Source organism: Macrotis lagotis, chromosome X, assembly GCF_037893015.1.
Source record: "Macrotis lagotis isolate mMagLag1 chromosome X, bilby.v1.9.chrom.fasta, whole genome shotgun sequence".
Classification (NCBI taxonomy): Eukaryota; Metazoa; Chordata; class Mammalia; order Peramelemorphia; family Peramelidae; genus Macrotis; species Macrotis lagotis.
In genome coordinates, this window is record NC_133666.1 from 480,090,822 (window position 1) to 480,113,219 (window position 22,398).

Genomic DNA, 22,398 nt, shown 5'->3' on the forward strand with positions numbered 1-22,398 from the left:
TTTGTTTCATGTGATAGATGGGGAAGAGATCAGGAGAGTTTAGAACTGTGCCTGTCTTCTCTCTGCCATCTTGGCCGGAACCATATTCAACTTTTTAATTTATGCAATGTGTTCCAAAATTCTCAGGGATTTTATAAGACAATGAGTTTTTTGTTTTGTTTTTTGCAAGGCAAATAGGGTTAAGTGAATTGCCCAGGGTCGCACAGCTAATTATTAAGTGTCTGAGGCTGGATTTGAACTCAGGTCCTCCTGAATCCAGGGCTGGTGTTCTATCCACTGAGCCGCCTAGCTTCCCCCTAAGATATTGCAGTTTAAAACTGAGCAAAGAATTTTGAGATGATATACTTTACTTGATAAAATTGAAATTTAAATAGTTAATCAACTTGTCCAGGAACACAAGCACATACAGACATATGCATGCTTATGTAGAAATCAATACTTAAGCATTGTCATTCAGAAAACAATCAGCCACCTTTGAGGTAAAATCCCCCAAATCTTCAAAATAAAGACTAAAAAAAATTGAACACAAAAAATTTTTTGTTCAATAAATGAGCAGAAGTTGTAATAACAATACTACAGACATGCCTCTACATATAAGATCATGTCAATCCAAGTAAAATATTCACTTCTAAGTATTTTTAAAATTTTATATATTTTTGCAACTACACATAAAGCTAATTTTTAACATACGTTTTTTATTATTTTGAGTACTAAATTCTTTTCCTCCTCCTTTCCTGCCCCATCTTTGAGAAGAATGAAATTGCGTATATATATATATATATATATATATATATATATATATATATAATTGTGCAGTTATGAAAAATGTATTTCAATAAGGAATTTTTTTATAGGGAATAAAGAATTTTTTAAAAATAAATTTTTTTAAGTTGCTGGGTCTCTTACTATTGTACTATTGACCCTAAGTGATAAAATCCTCTTAGCTTGATGTGTCTCCCATGTATGATCCAGTTAATAACTAGAATAGTACAAAATTTTATCAGTGAATTAGTACAGGTGTATCACTAATAATGAAAAAGTTAAAATATTGATAGACAGTCATTAATCCTATAAAGGATGAGGATTGTGAATTAATTTGGGGAAGACACCGCTAGTGAAATATGAACACCAAGTTGTTATTAAAAAGAAAAGGGGGAAATTGTGAGGAATGTAGGGCATTATTGATCTTCACAGGGTGGAGGGGGGTCCCTAGGGAATCCATTTCAAAGGGGAATGGCCCCAGTCAATCCCAAAACTGGGAGAGTTTTCCTAATACCATTCCAGAGATGATAAATACAAGATTAGAAGAACCCAGTTCTCAGCCGATCAAGAGTGACCTAGAGATCTTGACCTAGTGCAAGTGAGTTTGCATAATTAAGTAATTGAATATTATCCCACACACACACACACACCCTGTGACAACTGGGGTTCATCAGCATATCATGTGTCGTATGATGGGAGTGAAGATCATTTTAGGGGCATGTCATGAGATGGGCAGACCTCTTAGATTGTAACTCAAACTCTGAAAGCCTATGAAAATCCAAGAGGGAGGGGAAAGAGTTTCTGAAGATTATTATCTGATGTTCAAATGCTACCTTGTGCCTCATCCTAGGTGAAGTACCTGTAACCTGCAGGATTCATGAATAAAATCTACAATTTTCTCTCAAAAAATAAATTGTTTGATCTACTTTTAGACTTTATTAGTCTTTTTTTTTTCTCAAGAGATGGATAGCATCATTCATAAGTCTTTCAGAGTTGTCTTGGACCATTATAGTGCTGAGATTAGATTTCATTCTCAGCTGATCACTTTATAATATTGCTATGAAATACACAGTTCATTTCAGTACATATGTCTTTCCATTTTTTTTTCAGAGAGCATCCTGCTTATCATTTTTAATACCACAATGGTATTCCACCACAATCATATATCAAAACCTGTTCAGGCATTTCTTAATTGATAGGCATACCCACAATTTCCAAATTCTTACCACCACAGAGAGAATTGTTATAAATATTTTTGTGCATATGGTCATTTTCCTTTTAAATCTCTTTGGAATTCAGATCTAGTAATGCTATTATTTGATCAAAGGATATGAAAGTTGGATTTAGTCACAAATTTCTCTCCAGAATGTTTGGATCGATTCACAATTCCATCAACAATGCATTAACATCCCAATTTTTTCACATCCCTTCTAATATTCATCATTTCCCTTTTCTATCCTGTCATTCAATCATGAGGTGCTACCTCAGAATTGTTTTAATTTGCCTTTCTTTAAAGCAGTAATTTTTTTCTTTTATTACCACTTGGTTTTTCTTATTATTGCAATATATAAGTTCTTTTTTAGAAAACATTCTGTGAAACTATGTTATAACCTATAACTGTTCATACTAGGGAATCAATAAAGATATTGAAATTCAATATCTTTATTGATTCCCTAGGATGTTTAAATCAAATCATTGTCAAAACTTAATAGAAATAATTTCTTTTAACTTTTGACTATTTACTTTTTAAAAATTTCTCATTTTACTGTTATAAATAGCATTTATGAACAATATCTGAAATTTAGTGAAAACACATTAAATGTGACTATTACTTTTTGGCACATGGAAGTGTTACAAAAATATTTATTCTATTCTCTTTTGAATAAATAATTTTGAGGTATTATGAAATCCATCTATGCCTCTATTTTGTTGGGTTTTAGGATGATTGAATATTGTACTACCTATGAGGCTTTTTGCATCTATCAAGTTAATCATGTTCAATATTTACTTTTAAAAAATATTATCAATTTGTTGATATTTTTCCTAGCATTGAATCACTTTTTTTCCCTTGGCAAAAATCTGATTTTGTATCAATAAATGATTTTTGACAAAATTGTTGTAGCCTTTAGACAGCATTTAAAAATTTTAACAGATTTTTGTTGGCCACATTTGATTTTAGTTTTTCTTTTCTTTATTCTCTAATTTAGATATTAGAACTCTAGCTCATAAAAGGGGTATAATAGAGTATTTTCTTTCTGAATATAAAAAAATCCTTTTAGTGTATTATTAACTATTTTTCAAACTTCATGAAATTATCTTAAATACGGTCAGAATCAAAGTTCAAAAGAGACAGGAAGAAAGAGAGATTTCAACTTGGTGGGAAGAAGAAGATCTATTAAAAAAACAACTCATGAAGAAGGGGGAAAACATATCTGTGCATGATGTGTATATGTGTATTCTATAATTGAATGTAGAGGCCTTGGAATTAATAGAATCTATAGTATTTTCCCCTTTCTTAGGGACAATACAAATCCACTCTCAAACCAGTTGTTCTTATTTAGCTAGCTCCATTTACTCTTCTGAGACAATGATTTATAACTTTATCTGATCTTCTATTACTTTAGGTATTTTATATTTTTGAAAGTAAATTTTTTCTTTGTTTCTGTTTTCTTAGATCATTTAGTTTAAACCTTTGTGTGCTGTTAAGGCAGTTATTTTAATATCTTTTGATTTTATTGTGATTACACCTTGTTATTTATCATACTGATTTCATTTTCTGCCCTATTCTTTTTAATCAGGTTCATTGAGATTCATATATTCTGCTAATTTCCCCCCCACAAGAATTATATATTATAATTATTTTAATTAGTTCAGTCTTTTATAGTTTCCGATTTATCTATTTCTTTTTGAATGTTTAAAATTTCCTCTTTCATGCTTATTTTGTATTACTACTAATACTACTACTACTTCTATTAGCAGTGCATTAAGATTTGAGATCATTATCATTATTTTCTTATTTGATCCTCACAACAATTTTGAATGGTAGGTACTATTTTTTCCCTTACTTTATAGGTGAAGAAACTGAGGTAGACAGAAATTAAGTACTTGCCTCTGGTAATAGTAAATGTCAGAAACTGATAAGACACAGGCTTTCCTAATTCCAGGTCCAGAAGATTATGTGTTTGAATTGTTTGTGTATTAGATTTCTAAACTTTTAAAATGTCTATTCAGGTTATTTTTTCTCTCTCTCTTTCCATTCTATTATTATATGTTTTTAGGAATATAATTTTTTTCTACTGAGTACTGCTTTAATTTCATTCCAGAAACTTTGGAACTTTGTTTATCATTTTCTTTTACATAATTAGTGCAAACATTAAAATATTAGGATTAATAATAACACAGTAATATGTTAAACATGAAATTTATTATCTAAAGAAGATTTTTCATTATACTTATAGGTAAAAGTCCTCTATCAAAGATGACTTCTGGAACTGAGAGAGAAGGGAGTATTCATTCAAAAACAGGGGATAAATAACATCATTAAACTCTTTAAAAGTCGTTCTATGAGATTCCACAATAGGAAGCTGCACAGTTGTAAAGACTATCATTCATATCATCATCTGGTCTAATGAGAATGAATTGTTATCTCTTCCTGGACTTAAAGTAGAATGGGGACAGGATGGCCTTTTGCTTTTTCCCTGTGCTTTGGACTGTGGGTGACCACAAGCACTCCTTTCTAGCCTCAAACTGTGAAGAGAGTCCGGGCTCTAAGGCAGTTAAATCTGTTGTGCTTCTGCTCCTCTTCCTGACACTGAAGGTGAAAGTAGATTTTTTTTTCTTAAGGCAATCTGTTAGTCCTCTTCATTGATCCCTTGCTGTTTGTAATCAGAAGTTCTGGGAAGTTTTCTTTAATTGTTTTATGCAATGGTGTTCATAATTTTTATCATATTCATTTTTAATGTTCTGTGCTTCAAAGAATCATTTATATGAAAAAATGGAAAATATTAAGGTTAATAATGGACAATATGAACAACGAACAATTTTATTATTTTGAGAAAATGTACTCTACTTGATATTGTAGTAACAGAAGATGAGAAACTGATTATTAATTAAAATGTACACATAAATACATACACATATATGCATGTATGTATTATTTCTTGTGCATATATGTGTGTATTTATATGTACATACATATATATGCACACATATATGTATATTTTTCTTATTTTATTACTACCATAAATCTTTGTGTGTGTTCACTTTACCACAAATATTTGTATACTTATGGAAGAGTGTGATTCAGGTTTTTTGTACAATCATAAATATAATGTAATTGGGTTTTAGTTGCAGTGTTTTGATTAAGGTCCATCAAATTGAATTTGTTTGGCCCATTTATTCGTGACATATCATCAAGGGGTCATTACTTACAAAGTTTTTAGGAATACTCATCCCCAAATATTCCTCCTAGGATCTATATTATAGTGAAATATAGCAGCTATATCCCATCCTACCATCATGGAAACTAGAAATGGTAAACAAGGGGAAAGTCCTGCAGGGAGAATAATTGAGTGCTTCTGAGAAGGGGCATTGGGTTTGTATGGGACTGGAGAAAAGAATCATTCATTCTCCTTGAAAATCTCATTTTGTCAATGCCTATAATTTTTCTAGCTGAATGAAATTCACTTTCAGAAAAAATGATACTGTACACTTCATCCAAGTAATAGTGCTATTTTGACTTCCATACTTGGTGGAATTCCAAGACTTTTTTTTTCCTGTTTATTGGCCATCTTAAAGATTGTTGATGTTTTTCCTTTTTTTTTGAAATTTTTTGGTCAATTATGCAAATTTTCTATTTTCAAGATGTTAAATTCATTAAAAATATAAAAGGACCTATTTACCTTGGATCTTCTTGTTCTTGATCTCTAGAACTCATGCTCTACTTCCTTCAACAATAGCATTTCAAATGACAGGGAGGTTTAATTTACTAGAAGGCAAAAAGTGTTAGACTCAAAAACACAATATAAAATATAATTATTTAATAAGATCTAAACAGCTAATTTCATCTTAGTTTTATTCTCTAGGTATATTCTACATCCCTCAATTCATGGATCAAATTATAATATGCTCTGCTTAATTGTTTGTTTATTTAGTTTTTTATAATTCAAATACTAGATTGTGGAAAGTTCAGAGGTAGACTGCTACAGTGGAAAGTGATGAAATGGAGTCATGGGATATAAGATCATTTTTCTGGGCCTCAATTTCATTATCTATAAAATAAGGGAGTGGCACTAAGGCATCCTCAAAATCCCTTTACAATTCTTGATCTATGATCCTATTAGTAAAGAACATTATATAAGAGATGACTTCATTTTTTTTTAATGGGACAAGGATTTTTCCAAGTGCATTTTCACTAATACATTTGTAAATGTGACAAATTCTCCATTACCTGATCCAAACAAAATGTATTTAATCTCGTATGCATGATAGAAAAACTGGAATATTTGACATTTGCATAGTAATGGAATTGTTAGTGGAAAGATTAAAATAGCAGGTAGAAGCACTATCTGGTTTCAGATCATCTAGAATTTATTGTTCCAATTGATATTCACTGTCTCTTAATACATTCAGCAGCAATTAAGATATAATTTAAAATAATTTTTGGTAGCATGCACTCTGTAATAAATTTTGTCTTTAACAGGCATATAAATTTTAAATAGATACTACCAAAAATTTTAAGTACAAAATATGGGTCTATAAAACTTTTGTAATGTAGTGAAAAACTTCCTTTGAATTCTACGATGAGACCATCAGTTTTTCACCAATAAAATAGTAAGTCTTATGATATGTGTCTGTTACACTGTCTGTATTAAAAATTAGTCATGTGGATTTGCTGACTCCTGTGGTGATGTTTAGCAAGACTAAACTCCATGGGGTAGCTGGGTGCCACAGTGGATAGAGCACCTGCCCTGGAGTTAGGAGGACCTGAGTTCAAATTCGGCCTCAGACACTTAACAATTACCTGGCTGTGTGACCTTGAGCAAGTCACTTAACCCCATTGTCTTACAAAAAAAAGAAAAAGGAGACTAAATTCCAGTGCATGCTGATGTGAATACTAGAGATTGATAGGGTTGAGAAATTATCTGTACTTGAACTTATCAGTAAAACTAAATTTGTATGTGGGAATATATACAATTTGAGCATCACAAATATTAAGTCAACTTGAAATTAAGCTATTTGTGAAACATTAAAATATAATCTTTGTAATTCATCTACTTTGGTGAATAAGCATATTTTATAAAAAAGAAAGGTCTTACTGAATCCATTATGAAGTTTCATAAAAATAAATCTCATTGGCAAAAATGTCAGAAATTCAATTCTATTGAGATATTGTATAAGGTGATAGGACCATCAAAATTCATTTGACTATACCTGTGCTAGAAAAAGTTTGAATTATGAAGTTACTTCAAGTTTTATAATACTTTTCCATCTGCTATTGTAAGTTCATGAGCAGGTGTCATGATAAGTTTTACAAACTGAACTCTTGCAGAAGCAACTTTTTTGGAATCTATAGAGATTCTCTATAGAGAATAAGCTTGGAATAATAGAGGGCCCACCTCAGCAGCAGAAAATCTATTTAAGCACCAATTTCATTTCCCCACTTATGAAATTTAAGTGGCTTCCTATTTCTTCTTGAATAATTTGCAAATTCCTTCATCAATGCATTTAAAAATCTTCACAATCTGACTCCATTGTACCTTTCCAGGTTTACTGATCATTATTCCCTTTCACACTATCCAAAGTTGCCTACACATTCTCTTAATTTAAACATTCTGTCTCTCACATCTATAATCTTTCCACAGGCTGCCTCCATGCCTGGTTTCCAGTCCCTGCTCACCTATGTTGTTGAAAATCTCTACCTTGTCTCAAAATTTACTCTTTTCTCAAAAAAAAAAAAACAGCAACTCTATCATTTCCACAGTCAAATGTACAGTTTTCTGTTTGACATTCAAAGTCTTTCAATACCTACAAAGAACAAAATACATCCATTAACCCAAACATAAAATTTCTTTTACTTTCTTTTTTAAATTTTTGACCTGAGCAAATCTTTAAGAAAGGCTTCCTATGCTGATTGACTTCTTGGACAATGAAACAGAAAAGGGAGAAAATCTTGGTGTTGATTAAATAATTAGTTAGAAATAATTACTTTCTTACATTCCCCAATTTGATTCTATTTGAAACAAATTCTCCTCAAGAAATTACTTACTGATATTACCAACACTTCATCAAGGACTATTCATGAGTCACATATTGGGTTTAATGTGGGGGAAAAGAGAACATGGTAGAACACCTTAGCAAAATCAAAGGGGGTCAGTCCCCTCTGTTAATCAAAAGAAAAAAAAACTACATCAAAAAAAGGAAACAGTTTTAAAAAATTCCATTTAAGGCTCAGAATTCTCATCTCATACAGCAGGACATCATCTGATACAACTCCCTCATCTAGGTACAGTCTCAGTGCAATTTCTAACTGATTGTCTTCTTAGACTAGGGTCACTTTTAGAATTCTCTCTGTGTTAAAAATCCTTCTACAAAATTGTCCTTAACACAATTTTGAATTTACTTTGCTAATAATTAGGTGAAATAGCCAAAGTTAGCTCAACCCTTAATGATTCACTTATTGGAAAATCAAATTTGGAACTTTTTAGAACAGGAAATTTACAATTTAAGTTAACCAATTATCATATTAATATATCTGAGAATCTCAGATTCAAGCTGAAAATCAGAAGCTGATTATTATATATTTCCCCGTTAGGATGATGAGAGTCTGCTACAGAATTAATAAGAGAACACATTTTTAAGAAGATGAACTGCAATACAAAAATGAATTCATTTAAAAGTTGCCAGATTAACTTCAGATATAATAAAAGGTTCACAAATTGCATATAAAAATAAATTGAATAATCAAAATAGCCATGTTAAATAAGTTATTTATAATAAAACATTTGCCTAATTATCTCAATGCCATTATGAAAAATTAGATAACCTTATCTTAATAATAGGAGATGGCAGTGCTAAATAATCACTCAGTTATTCAGAATACAGAATGGACTAAAATTCTCGCAAATAGTTCAAATTGTATACCTTCATCTTACTATAGTTGCTATAAAAGCTACATCCTTTACTTGCCTCAATATAGGACTTACTCTATGTAGCTGATAGCCAGAATCTTTTTTGATGTACATTTGGAGGAAAATGCTAACTGTAGGATTCTTTCTCTTAAAATTCTTTTGGGCAGAGTCTTATCCAATCCTGACTTATTCAGAATAAAAATATTTAATCATTTCCTCTACTTTAGGAATTCCTTTGACACATAGCTTAATTTCTATGTAACCCAAAAAATCTTGAAAGTAATGACTGCAGATTTTAGAGATTGACTCACAGGGTTATTGCCCAGATTTCCCTTTTTGAAACCTTATTCATGCAAAAAAAAATTTAGAATATTCTGCTAGAAGTTTGGGGGTTCTACCAGGAATTGGTTTATGTAAGTTGAAACACAAAATATTCTGAATTTCTCAGGTTGTCCTTTACAATGCACAGAGATTTTTCCCTCTTATCCCCATATAGTTTACTTCAGATTTTTTTTCTTATAGATACATCTACTTGATAAAATTCCCTTTTTCTCTTTCCTGCACCCCCCTGCCTCCACTTCTAATGAAAGTTAGAAAGCTACAGTTAATACATTAAACACAGAAATAGAAACACATATATGCTTACCCAAAAATGATAGAAGGTTAGAAGCAGAAGTTTTAGGTTGAAGTGAGTCAAAATTTCAACTTACAATTTCTCAGGATGGCAGTTTCACCTGTTAAGTACTCAGAAAAGGAACTTTCTGGGAGATCTCAAACCAGGCCTGTCTCTTTTCCTCTAAAATCCTCCATCTGATTGCTAACTGTGATAATTAAAAAATTCTGAGAGACATTAGTAGTCCTCGATAACAGGCTAAAGTTATTAATAAAAGAATAGTCATTTGACCATATCTCTTAGACCATAGACCCCTTATGGTGTGAGTTCAAAGTTTTGTGTCCTTTGAAGAGTAGGTGTTTCTGAGCAGTGTTAATCAATTCTGATTGATTAATACAATGGGAAGAGGGTTATATTAAAATGAAAGTCTTGGGTAACATAATTTAGAACACTCAAATCTTGATCACAGAGACATCAATTTTCATATCATCTGTCTGACAAAAAGGAGGATCCACATTTTCCGAGGTCTGTCTGAGCAAACAAAAAGAACAACAATATACGATACGCATTCAGTAGAAAATTAAAATTTCTTCTACTCTTTTTTGAGACTTTGACATGGGAAATCTTTAAGAGATTTCCCATAATGGCTGATTTTTGGATAAGAAAAAAGAAAATGGGAGAAACTTTTGTCTTAATTCAATAATTAGTTATTAAATATGAGAGAAATTATTTCTCACATATTCTTCCTAACATCCTCAAATAATCATACATATATTTCTCTGTTTATGTGTTGTATCCTACAAGTGGTACCCTATAAGCAAAATTAAGGCAAACACTATTTTGTTTGTGGTTGTTATTTTGTCTTCCCTTGAACCCAGCACAGTAATCTGCACATGTGGATAGAAATGAGTCAGTCAGTACTTATCAGGCTCATAATACATGCTACATCATTTGATAATTGATGAGGATACCCCCCCAAAAAAAGTTCCTACTCTCAAGGAATTAATAGTTTAATGAATGAAAACACATATAAGTAGCTATGTATAAACAAGTTATCTTTATTTACATATTTTTCACTCTCTCTCTCTCTCTCTCTCTCTCTCTCTCTCTCTCTCGGAATCCTTATCTAATTATATGTTATTATAGTATTGATGGTTAATTATTGATTTTCCTATTTGGTTAATTCAGAGTTGCCTATAAGGGGAATTCTTAAAATAATGAGAGGATGGATTACTTGGGAATACTTCTGAATCTTCAGTTTATATGCAAACAACTATTATACTAATTACAAATGTGTTTTATTTATTCATTTTTGTGTTACATTTGGGAATTCATATTCATATTTGTTTCCCGGTTAATAGTTTGTTAGCTTAGATTGGATACTTCTATGTACTTGAAAACAACAGCAATTAAAATAATTATAATAATAGAAATTTATGTAGGTTTTAAGGTTTAGTTAGTATTATCTACATATTGATTATATTGTTGGGCATATTAAACATTTTATTGTTCCCATTTTACAATTGAGGAAAATGAAACTCAAAAGAAAGGTTAAGAAAAGTGCCTAAGTTTAATGAAATTACCAGTATCAGAGATCAGGTTTTTAAATTGTACCATTCTTTCTAAAAACACAAACCCAGACAATAACAGCAACAGCAAAACTAGCAAAAACTAATTTAGGGTATGGAGTCAAAATGGTGGAGAGAAGGACCTTTTTTGAACTCTCCCTGCTTTCCCTAAGAAACACTATTAATTGAGTCTCTAAAAGGATTCTGGAACAATAGAACATGCAAAACAGTGGAGCATGCTTCAACAAGATCTCTCTTGGCTGGAGAGGGAATGGACCAAAGACAAGGAACTGAAACCCAGAGAGTAGGCATTGGGGAACGGAGATCAGTCAAAGGTTCTTAGCTACAGGAGAGATCTGTAGAGTTTTCTAGAAGTCAAGCTCAGCAAGACAAGGGCAAAGCAAACTAGCTGGGAAGGTTCCAACATTGGTACCTCAGATTTCCTGCTCAGGTGACATGATTGGACTGAATGACCCAGCCCAATGAGGAGGCCTCTAGGATTCAATGTGGAAAAATCTATGAACAGGCCCCTTCCAAAACACAAGAAGCTTGGGATGATACCTGGAAATAAAATTCAGAATTCAGGAGAAAACTTAGAAAAAGTCAGTACTACAGAAATTTTCCTTGAAGATAAGGATGGGCAAAATACCATCTCAGAAGATGATGGCAGAAAAAAATGTTGCACATAAAGCTACAAAGGAGGATATGAATTGGTCTCCAGTCCAAAAATATTTCTTGAAAGAGCTCAAAACAGATTTTAAAAATCAAGTAGAAAAATTGATGAAAGAAATGCAAGAGAAATTCAACATATAACAAAAAATAGACTGAAGAAAATAGATCTTTTAATAATATAATTGGAAAAATGCAGAAAAGAAAATAATTCCATCAAAAAATTGGGGGGGTGGTTAGGTGGCACAGTGGACAGAGCACTAACCCTGGAGTCAGGAGTAACTGAGTTCAAATCCGATCTTAATAATTACCTAGCTGTGTGGCCTTGGGCAAGCCACTTAAGCCCATTGCCTTGCAAAAAAAAAAAAAAACCTAAAAATTAAAAAAGTACAACTGGGCAAATGGGAAAAGATAACAATTTTTTAAATTCATTAATTAATACGTTACTAAAATAGTCTCGTTGCAAAAAAACCATAACCCCCCTCCCCTACAAAGACAGGAAAACCTCATGGAAAAAATAAAGTTTAAGGAAAAGAAAAAATGTGCCTCAGTCTGTGTTCAGATATCATGAGTTCTATCACTGGAATGGAAAGCATTTTTCATCATAAGTCCATCAGAGAAGTTGTTTCAATATTTTTCCCACAGTTGTTATTGATAAATGTACTTTCTTCCATCTATTCTTCCCCACTCTTATTTATTCTATTATCTCTCTCCTTCCACTTTGTTCCTCCTTAAAAGTGTATTGTGGGGGTGGCTAAGGTGACAGTGGATAAGGCACCAGCCCTGGAGTCACGACTACCTGGGTTCAAATCCATTCTCAGACACTTAATAATTAACTAGCTGTGTGGCCTTGGACAAGCAACTTAACCCCCTTTGCCTTGCCAAAAAAAAAAAAGTTTAAAAAAAGTTTATTGTGGGGCAACTAAGTAGCACAGTGAACAAAACACTGAACCTGGAGCCAGGAAGACCCAAATCCAAATCCAGCCTCAGACCCAACAATCACCCAACCCCAGGCAAACTACCCAATCCCACCACCCTTCAAAAAAATGTGCTGACTGCTCTCTCTCAGAATTTTCCCTCACCTCTATCACTTATACCCTCCTTCCACTCCCCCTTTCCCTTTCTTCAATCTCCTTATTCTCCCTTTTTCTCTACGGTAAGATATACCCTATACCCTATTGTAACAACTTTTTTAAAAACCATAATTGATCAAGTTGAAAAAGAAATACAAAGGCTAATTGAAAAATAATTCCCCTAAGAATAGACTGAGGATAATAACTCTATGAGACATCAAGAATTAATCAAGCAAAATTTTTAGAAAAATGAAAAAATAAAAGAAAATATTAAATTCCTTATTGGAAAAACAACTTGTAAAATAGAGGCAGGAGAGATAATTTAAGAATTATTGGATGACCTGAAAGCCATGATCAGAAAAACATCCTGGAGAACATCTTTTAAGAAATCAATGCCCGTAAGCGCCGGGTCTCCGAGACTGACGGGCTTCCCCAGAGCCTCATCCGACCCTTCTGCTCTCTGCGCAGCCATGCCTTGCTCTGAAGCCACCCCGCCGCCGTGTCCCCCAGCAAGCGGGCGCAGCCCGAGGAGCAGCACCCCGTGCACCTCCGCTTCGCCCGCCTCTCGGAGCACGCCACGGCCCCCTCCAAGGGGTCAGCGCGGGCTGCGGGCTATGACCTCTACAATGCCTATGATTATACCATACCGGTCATGGAGAAAGCCCTGGTGAAAACAGACATTCAGATTTCTCTCCCTTCTGGGTGTTTTGGTAGAGTTGCTCCACGTTCTGGCTTGGCTGCAAAATATTTCATAGATGTAGGAGCTGGTGTCATAGATGAAGATTACAGAGGAAATGTTGGTGTTGTACTATTTAACTTTGGCAAAGACACATTTGAAGTGAAAAAAGGTGACCGGATTGCACAGCTGATTTGTGAGCGAGCTTTTTATCCAGAACTAGAAGAAATCCAAAGCTTAGATGATACTGAACGAGGATCAGGAGGTTTTGGTTCTACTGGTCAGAACTAAAATTATATATTGAAAGCAAATGTAACATTAAAACAGTTAATAAAATGAATTTTCACTTAAAAAAAAGAAATCAATAAGGAAAACTGTCCAGAAATCCTAGAAGCAGAATGTAAAATAGTCATTGAAAGAATGCATTCATCAACTCCTGAAAGGGATCTAAAAACAAAAATGGCTAGGAATATTTTAATCAAATCTCAAAATTATCAGACCAAGGAGAAAATAGCTACAGGAAATCAGAAAGAGATAATTCAAATACCAGGGAGTAACAGTCCAAGATAGTACAAGACTTATCATCAACATTAAAGGATTAAAGGTCCAGGAATATGATATTCTAGAGGGCAAAGTATCTTGGATTACAAACAAAAATCAGCAAAACTGAGCATACTTTTTAAAAAAAGCAAAGATAGATATTTAATGAAATAGGTAACTGAAATTTTCCTGATAAAAAAACAGAACTGAACAGAAAATTTGAATTTCAAAAAGGAAACTGAAGAGATACATAGAAATGTGAACAGGGAAAAAGAAAAAGAGTATAATTCAAAAAAGATTCAACTAGCTACATCCTTATATGAGAGAATGCTATTCATGACTCTTGAGAATTGTATCTCTATTAGGGGGAATTTTATATATATATATATATATATATATATATATATATGCATATATATTAGGGGAGAAGGTATAGACATGTTTATTTTGATGGGAAAATTTAAAAATAATTCAGACATTTGAAAAAAAAGGATTGTACTGGGATGGGAGGAACAGAGAGGTAGAATGGAGTAAATCATAAGACATGAAGAGGTACAAAGGACATATTACAATTAAGGAAAAGAAGGGTGAGGTGAGAATTGTTTGGATTTTGCCTCATTAGATTTGGCTCAAAAAGCTAAGAACACCTGCATTCAGCTGGGTTAAGAAATTTATCTTACCCACCAGGCAGTAGGAGGGAAAAGGGGAGAAAGGGGAGGGGTTTGGAAGGAAGGGATGAGAGAGTGGCAGGGAAAAAAGGAGGAAAAAGAAAAAAAAAAGAAGGAAAGAAATAAAGAAAGGGGAGAGAAAGGGGAGGGAACTGATAAAAATGGGGCAGATTGAAGTAACTGGTATTCAGCAGGAAAACACTGGTGAGAAGTGTTAGGGTGAAATGGGATAGAAAAGCAAAAATGGAGGGGAAATAGGATGAAGGGTAATAAAAAGTTTGTAATTATAATGGTGAATGTGAATATATTGAATTTTCCCATAAAATGGAAGCAGATAGCAGAGTGGATTAAAAAACAGAATTCTAAAATCAGCAGAGAAATACACATGGAGTAAAGATCAAAGACTGGGACAGAATTTATTAGATTTCAGCTGAAGTAAAAAAAAGCAGAGGTGACAATCTTCTCTCAGACAAAGCAAAAGCAAAACTAAGTCTCATTAAAAGGAATAAGGCAGGAAACTTCAACTTCCTAAAATGTACCACAGACAATGAAGTATTTTCAATTTTATAAATATATGCACCAAGTTAAATAGCATCCATACTTTTAGAGGAGATGCTAAATGTGTTACTAAAAGATATAGAAAGCAATACAATACCAGTGGGGGTTCTCAAACCCTGCTTTCTCAAAATTAGATAAATCTAACCACAAAATAAACAAGAAGAAAGTTAAGGAGGTGAATAGGATTTTAGGAAAGTTTGATATGATAGACCACTGGAGAAAACTGAATTAATAGAAAGAAATATATCTTTTCTCAGCAGTAGTTGGCACATATACAAAACTGACCATGTATTATAATGTGCATGAAAATTCCATATTCAAATGCAGAAAGGTATAAATATTAAATGCATCATTTTCAGATATGATGCAATAAAAATCATTTGTAATAAAGGGCTTTGGAAAGATAGATTAAAAATAAATTGGATACAGCCAAAGTAGTTATTAGGGAAAATATTTTTATCTCTAAATGCTTAGATAAATAAAATAAAGAGGATATCAATGAATTGTGCATGCAACTAAAAAAGCTGGAAAAAGATTTAAAAAGCTGGAAAAAATTTTTAAATCCCCATTTAAACATGAAATTAGCAATTCTGAAAGTCAAAAAGAAAGATAAGCAAAATTGAAAGCAAGTAAACAATTAATTAATAAATCAAACTAAGAGCTGTTTTTTTTTTTGGAAAAATAGACAAACCTTTGGTTAATTTGATTTAAAAAAAAAGAAAGAAGAAAAACCTATTACCAGTATCAAAAATGAAAAAGGTTAATTTACCACCAATGAGGAGGAAATTAAATTAATAATTCAGAGCTATTTTGCATGACTGTATGCCTATAAATTTGACAATCCAAGGATGAATATTTATAAAAATATAAATTGCCTAGATTAAAAGAAGAAATAAAATACTTAATACTATTTCAGAAAAAGAAATTAAACAAGTCACTAATAAAGTCTCTAAGAAAAGTCATCAGGGTCAGATAGATTCACAAGTGAATTCTAACAAACATTTGATGAACAATTAGTTCCAATTCTATTATAAACTATTTAAAAAAAACAGGTGAAGGAGTTCTGCCACATTTTTTGTGACACCAATATGGTGTTGATGCTTACACCAGAAAACAGAGAAAAAGAAAAATTATAGATCAATTTCCTTAATGAATGTTGATGCAAAAATTTTAAATAAAATGTTAGCAAAGTGATTACAGCAAGTTATCACTATGATAATATATTATGATCAGATAGGATTTATTCCAGGAATGCAATATTTTTCCAATATTAGGAAAACAAACACCATAATTGAGCATATCAATAAAAACTAATAGATATCATATGATTATTTGACAGATGTTGAAAAAACTGTTGACAAAATACAGCACTCATTTCTATTAAAAACAATAGAGAGCACAAGAATAAATGCAGTTTTCCTTAAAATGTTAAACAGTATTTATTTAAAATCATCAACAAACATCATATGTAATGAGGATAAGCTAGAATTATTCCCCCATAAGATCAGGGTGGAAAAGGGATGTTCATTTTTACCACTATTATTCAATATTATATTAAAAACCCTAGCTATAGCAATTAGGAAAAAGAAATTGAATGAATTAGAATAAGCAATGAGAAAACAAAACTCTCATTTTGCTAATGATATGAAGACATGCTTAGAGAATCCTACAAAATCAACTAAAAATCTACTTGAAAAATGAGCAGGCCAAATAAAATAAACTCACATAAATTTATATTACTAACAAAGCACAGCAGCAAGAGATAGAAAGAGAAATTTCACCTATGTAGACAACATAAAATACTTGGTCACCTGAAAAGACAAACTCAGAAACTATATGAAGACGATTATTAAATACTTTTCACACAAATAAAATCAAATTTAACTGATTATTTATTATTTAACTGGACAAATGCCATTTGTTCTTGGATAGTCCAAGTTAATACAGCAAAAATGACAATTCTGCCCATTCAATTACTTATTTAGTTCCATACAAACTACCAAAAATTTATTTTACTGAGCTATAAAAATACTGACAAAATTTATATGGTATATCAAAATGTCAAGAATATCAAGATAATTAATGAAAAAAATGCAAAGGAAGGTGTAGTATACCTATCTGAAGTGTACAGATCTGAAATTATATTATAAAGCAGCAGTCATCAAAACTGTTTGGTATGGGGCGGCTAGGTGGCACAGTGGATAAAGCATCGGCCTTGGAGTCAGGAGTACCTGGGTTCAAATCCGGTCTAAAACACTTAATAATTACCTAGCTGTGTGGTCTTGGGCAAGCCACTTAACCCCACTTGCCTTGCAAAAACCTTAAAATTAATTAATTAAAACTGTTTGGTACTATCTAAGAAATAAAGTTATGGCTCAGTGGAAATGATTAGGCACAAAAGAAATAGTATTAAATGATTATACTAATCTACTGTTTGTCAAATCCAAAATCTACAGCTTCTGGGACAAGAACTCATTATTTAACAAAAACTGCTGGAAAAGCTGGAAAATAGTATGGCAATTACTGGACATAAACAAACATCTCACATACTTTATCAAGATAAAGTTCAAATGGGTACAGGATTTAGACATAAAAGGAGGTACCATAAGACAGATCAAGGAATAGTTTATCTGTCAGATCTCCGGAAAGGGTGGGGATGGGGAGAGTAAGGAGATGAAAGTTTAAAACCAAAGAAGTGATAAAGAACACTATAAAATAAATAATGGATAATTTCAATTTCATAAAATTAAAACAAGTTTGCACAAATAAAACCAATATTAAAAGGAATATGGTAACTTTTGAAAAAACTTTTGTAGTTGGTGGTTCTTATAAAGGACTCATCTATAAAATATATAGATAACTGAGTCAAATTTATGACAGCAGATCATTCCCCAATTGATAAAGCGTCAAAGGATATGAACAGGAAGTTCTTAGATGAAGAAATTAAAACTATCTCTAGTTGTATGAAATAATTCTCTGAATCATTATTAATTAGAGAAATGCAAATTAAAACAATTTTGAGGTAACACCTCAGATTGGTAAATATGATAAAAAAGAAAAATAATCAATGCTGCAGGGGATATGGGAAAACTGAGACACTAGTGCATTGTTGGTGTTGTTGATCCAATCTTTTTGGAGAGCAATTTGAAACTAAACCCAAAGGGAAGCAAAAGTTATCAATCAATACCACTGCTATCTCTGTATCTCAAAGAGATCACATGAGAGGGTGGGAAAACACCCATATATAAAAATATTTATAGTAGTTTTTTGTATTAGCAAAGAATTGGAAATAGAGGAGAATGACAGAACATTTTGTGGTATATGAATGTGATGAAGTACTATTATTCTGTAAGAAATCATGAGAGATGGGGCTTCTATAAAACCTGAAAAGGCTTGCATAAACTAATGCTGAGGGAAGCAAGTAGAACCAGAAGAACATTGTATGCCTCAACATCAACATTGTATGATGATCACTATGATGGTTTTGACATCTCAACAGTACAATAATGAAAGACAATTCTGAAGGATTTGTGATGAAAAATATCTACATTAAGAGAAAGAACTATTGAATCTGAACTATTTGGAATGCAATTATTTTCAATTTTTAAAATTTGTTTTATGTGTTATGTGCTATTTTCCCCCTCATGGTTTTTTTTCTCCTTTTTGTTCTCTCTTCATATATCATGATTAATATGTTTGACATAATTATACATGTAGAACATATATTAGATTGCTTTCTGACAGGGGTGAGGGAGAGGGAAGGGAAGGAGAAAGAAGAACATGAAACTCAAAATCTTATAAAAATGGGTGTTGAAAATTGTCCTTGCATGTATTTGAAACAATAAATAAATAAATTCACAAATAACAATTTAGAATGATCATATATGTGTGTGTGTGTTTGTATACGTCATAAATGAATGAAAAGAAAAACCTGCTAGAGTGAGAGAAAATTGTACATTTTATTCATGAACCTTGCAAGATACATCTTACAAGATAGGAGTACCTCACTCTTAGGCTTGAGGCATGAATTAGTCTTCAAAGTCAGGTAATTTATGGTCTTCAGAAACTCTTTCTTCTCCCTCTTGGATGTTCATAGGCTCTCAGAGTTTGAGTTTATCTAAGAGGTCCACCCATTCTATGACATGCCCTTAATTTGATGCACCCCCACCTCATCCACATATGATATGCTAAAGAACCCCAATCATCACAGGGGGTGTGTGGATTAATATTCAATTACCTAATTGCACAAACTCAGTAGCATTAGATCAAGATCTCTAGGTCACTCTTGTCCAGTTGAGAAACAGTTTGGGGTTTGGTATCCCTGGAATGGGATTAGGAAGACTCTTCCAGTCTTGTGATTGGCTGGGCCATTCCCCCTTTGTAATAGATTCCCTAAGGACTCCCCTCCACACCCTGTGAAGAGCAACACCCTACATTTCTCACAACTCCCCCTTTTCTTTTTCTTTTTAATAACAACTTGGTCTTCACTCTTCACCAGCAGTCTTCCTCAAATTTATTCACAATCCTCATCCTCCATAGGACTACTGACTTTCCCTATCAATATCATTACCTCTTCCTTATTAGAGTCATACACTAGTCCTAATTTTCTGATAAAATCTTGTACTATTTGAGTTATTAACTGGATCATACATGGGAGATGCACACGGCTAATAGGATTCTCGCACTCGCACTTAGGGCCAATAATAAGATACCTAGTAATTGTTTCCACCATGAACCAGTAAACCAGTTCATCCAAGCAGTACTAAATGGGCTTGTCCACGTTTGGACTGGAACATGTGCCAACTTTCTAATATCCCTAGTTATCTTCTTTAAAACCTGCCCATTGTCATCTATCTTTAGGCAACAGCTTGACAAGTTCAGTTTATCACAGACTACTCCTTCCTCAGCCAACAGGTACCAATCTAGGTTGAATACTTGCCTCTCTTGTTTGCATGGCTTGGGTAGCCAGCAAGTCTAACACCCTAGCTGTTTGATTGGTAATTATTTCAACATCTTGGAGTCTTATTAGCCTATTCAGGATATAAATTAGGGTTCCATAGCCCCAACTCCCATCCTGTGCCCAGGTAGTAGGCCCTTAAGTGTAGATAACACCCTGACTAATTCTTTGGACAACTGGGTCTAGGCAGTAGTCCTACAAATCCAATAATGTCCCTCTAGTGCTAGTTGGTCTTCCAGGAATAGCTTCCAACAAATGGATAATACTCTTCCTCTTCGTTACTTCCAAGGGGCCCTCTTAAATAAACCATGTAAATCATGATAATAGGTATATTACCAAAGTTGCTGTACTTCCTTCCACTGCAAGTTTTTATACCAATGTCTTTAGAAAGGTCCTCCTGGCTCCAAAATCCAAACCAAATTCCTGATTTTGTGCCATTGGATCAAACCCAAGAATAGCTAATATACCTAGTGATGTTCCTTAAACTATCTTTCTTGCAAATGACCATTTCAGCACTTTCCTTGCAAGTCCATACTAACTCATAATCAATTTCCCTTACCAAATGCCCCAGTTTGTGAATCTTTACAAGGGATCCAGGTACCATCATTAATCTCACATGAGTCTGAGGCCACCTATCTTGTTGTCGAGTCCTTAATATATGTACCCTGCTTCTCGACATGTACAGACATTTGCTACTCCCCAGGCAAATATCTTGGCCAGTCACTTATAAACAATAGTCATCCTGAACTGACTCAGTCATATGCCACTGGTATCTCTCTCCTCTAGATCAGAATCCTGTGCCACCATGCACCTCTGACCAGGGACAGAGAATCTAGGCCAGACCCAGAGGTACTGCCACCCAAGGCCAATTCTCAAACAGCTGTGAACTATGGCAAGTCCAACAGCCACACCAAAAGACCAGGCATTGACTTCTGCCAGCTAGACTCTCCACCTACCTTTACTAACACCCTGCTGTCTAAATCAGAGATAGGACTCATTCCCTACAAAGACTCACATAGCTATAATAATGCCACCCAATAATCTCCCTCTTTTTTCTCAATGGAGAACATTTTCACCCTGCCTCCACTCTTCCTTCTTTCTGTAAGGAGGACATAAGTAGGGGTGTCATACTCACAGAGTCAAAAGGAAGTTACAGATAAACAATGTACACATAGGTGAGGGATAATGGAGATGAACAGGTCCAGTGTCTCTCCTCTCTTCTTATCTTCTCTTCTCCCTTGGAGGCATCCAATGTCCTTCAGCAGCTTCTGAATCTGTTCTAAAAAGTCCTCTCCAGCTCTGACTCCTTGAGACCTTGTCTTCTGGTAGAGAAACTGCTTAGCATCTTATTCAGATCAAAACACATGCTTCCATCACTAAACAATGAGATTCTAATGCCTATTACAATTTACATTTTGCCTTATTGCCATGTTAACACACATAGTTCACTTTTTTTAAGGTTGTTTTTTTTTTGCAAGGCAAATGGGGTTAAGTGGCTTGCCCAAGGCCACACAGCTAGATAATTATTAAATCTTGAGACTGGATTTGAACCAGGTACTCCTGACTCCATCCAGGGCCGGTGCTTTATCTACTGCGCCACCTAGCCACCCAAAAATAAGGAGAATTAAATATTTTTAACAAAGTGCCTCTTTGTGTAGGTAAATTCTTTGCTTATAGGAGTAAGGAACAATACAGAAAAAAGAACGAATTATAGCATTTATCTCAATACAGGAAAAGGGGGAAAAATTACAGTCCCAAAAGTGATTAAATGAAAAATATACCAATAGAACTGGAATGAAACACAGCAATTATTAAGTAGGTTACAGAACATAGTTAATAATGACCTGGCTGGCATAAATGATGCAAGGATAATAAGGCTAAGAATTGACCAAGATGAGAGGGGAGAGATAACATGAAAAAATACAGACAATTGCATGGGAAGACAGCAATTGCATTTTTCATCTTAAACTCACCAATTTGTCAAAGCAAGTAATTCAGCTTCTTTCCAAATGAGCCAAGACTTAACAAATGAGAAAAATGGAAAGAAGGCTAAATTTGTTGCAAGCCCTGGGTTTGGTATAGATGGAGCTCTGAGAAATTTTAGTAGGGTATTTGACAAATTCTCTCATGCTATTATTTTTAGGGAAAAATGAAGCAATATGGAATAAAGAGTAGTGGAATGTTG

General features: G+C 33.3%; 1 pseudogene; it reads left to right on the forward strand.

Moving 5' to 3' along the window:
• The first annotated feature begins 13,284 nt into the window (after positions 1-13,284).
• On the forward strand, positions 13,285-13,841 carry LOC141501286 (deoxyuridine 5'-triphosphate nucleotidohydrolase pseudogene; annotated as a pseudogene).
• The last annotated feature ends 8,557 nt before the right edge of the window (positions 13,842-22,398 follow it).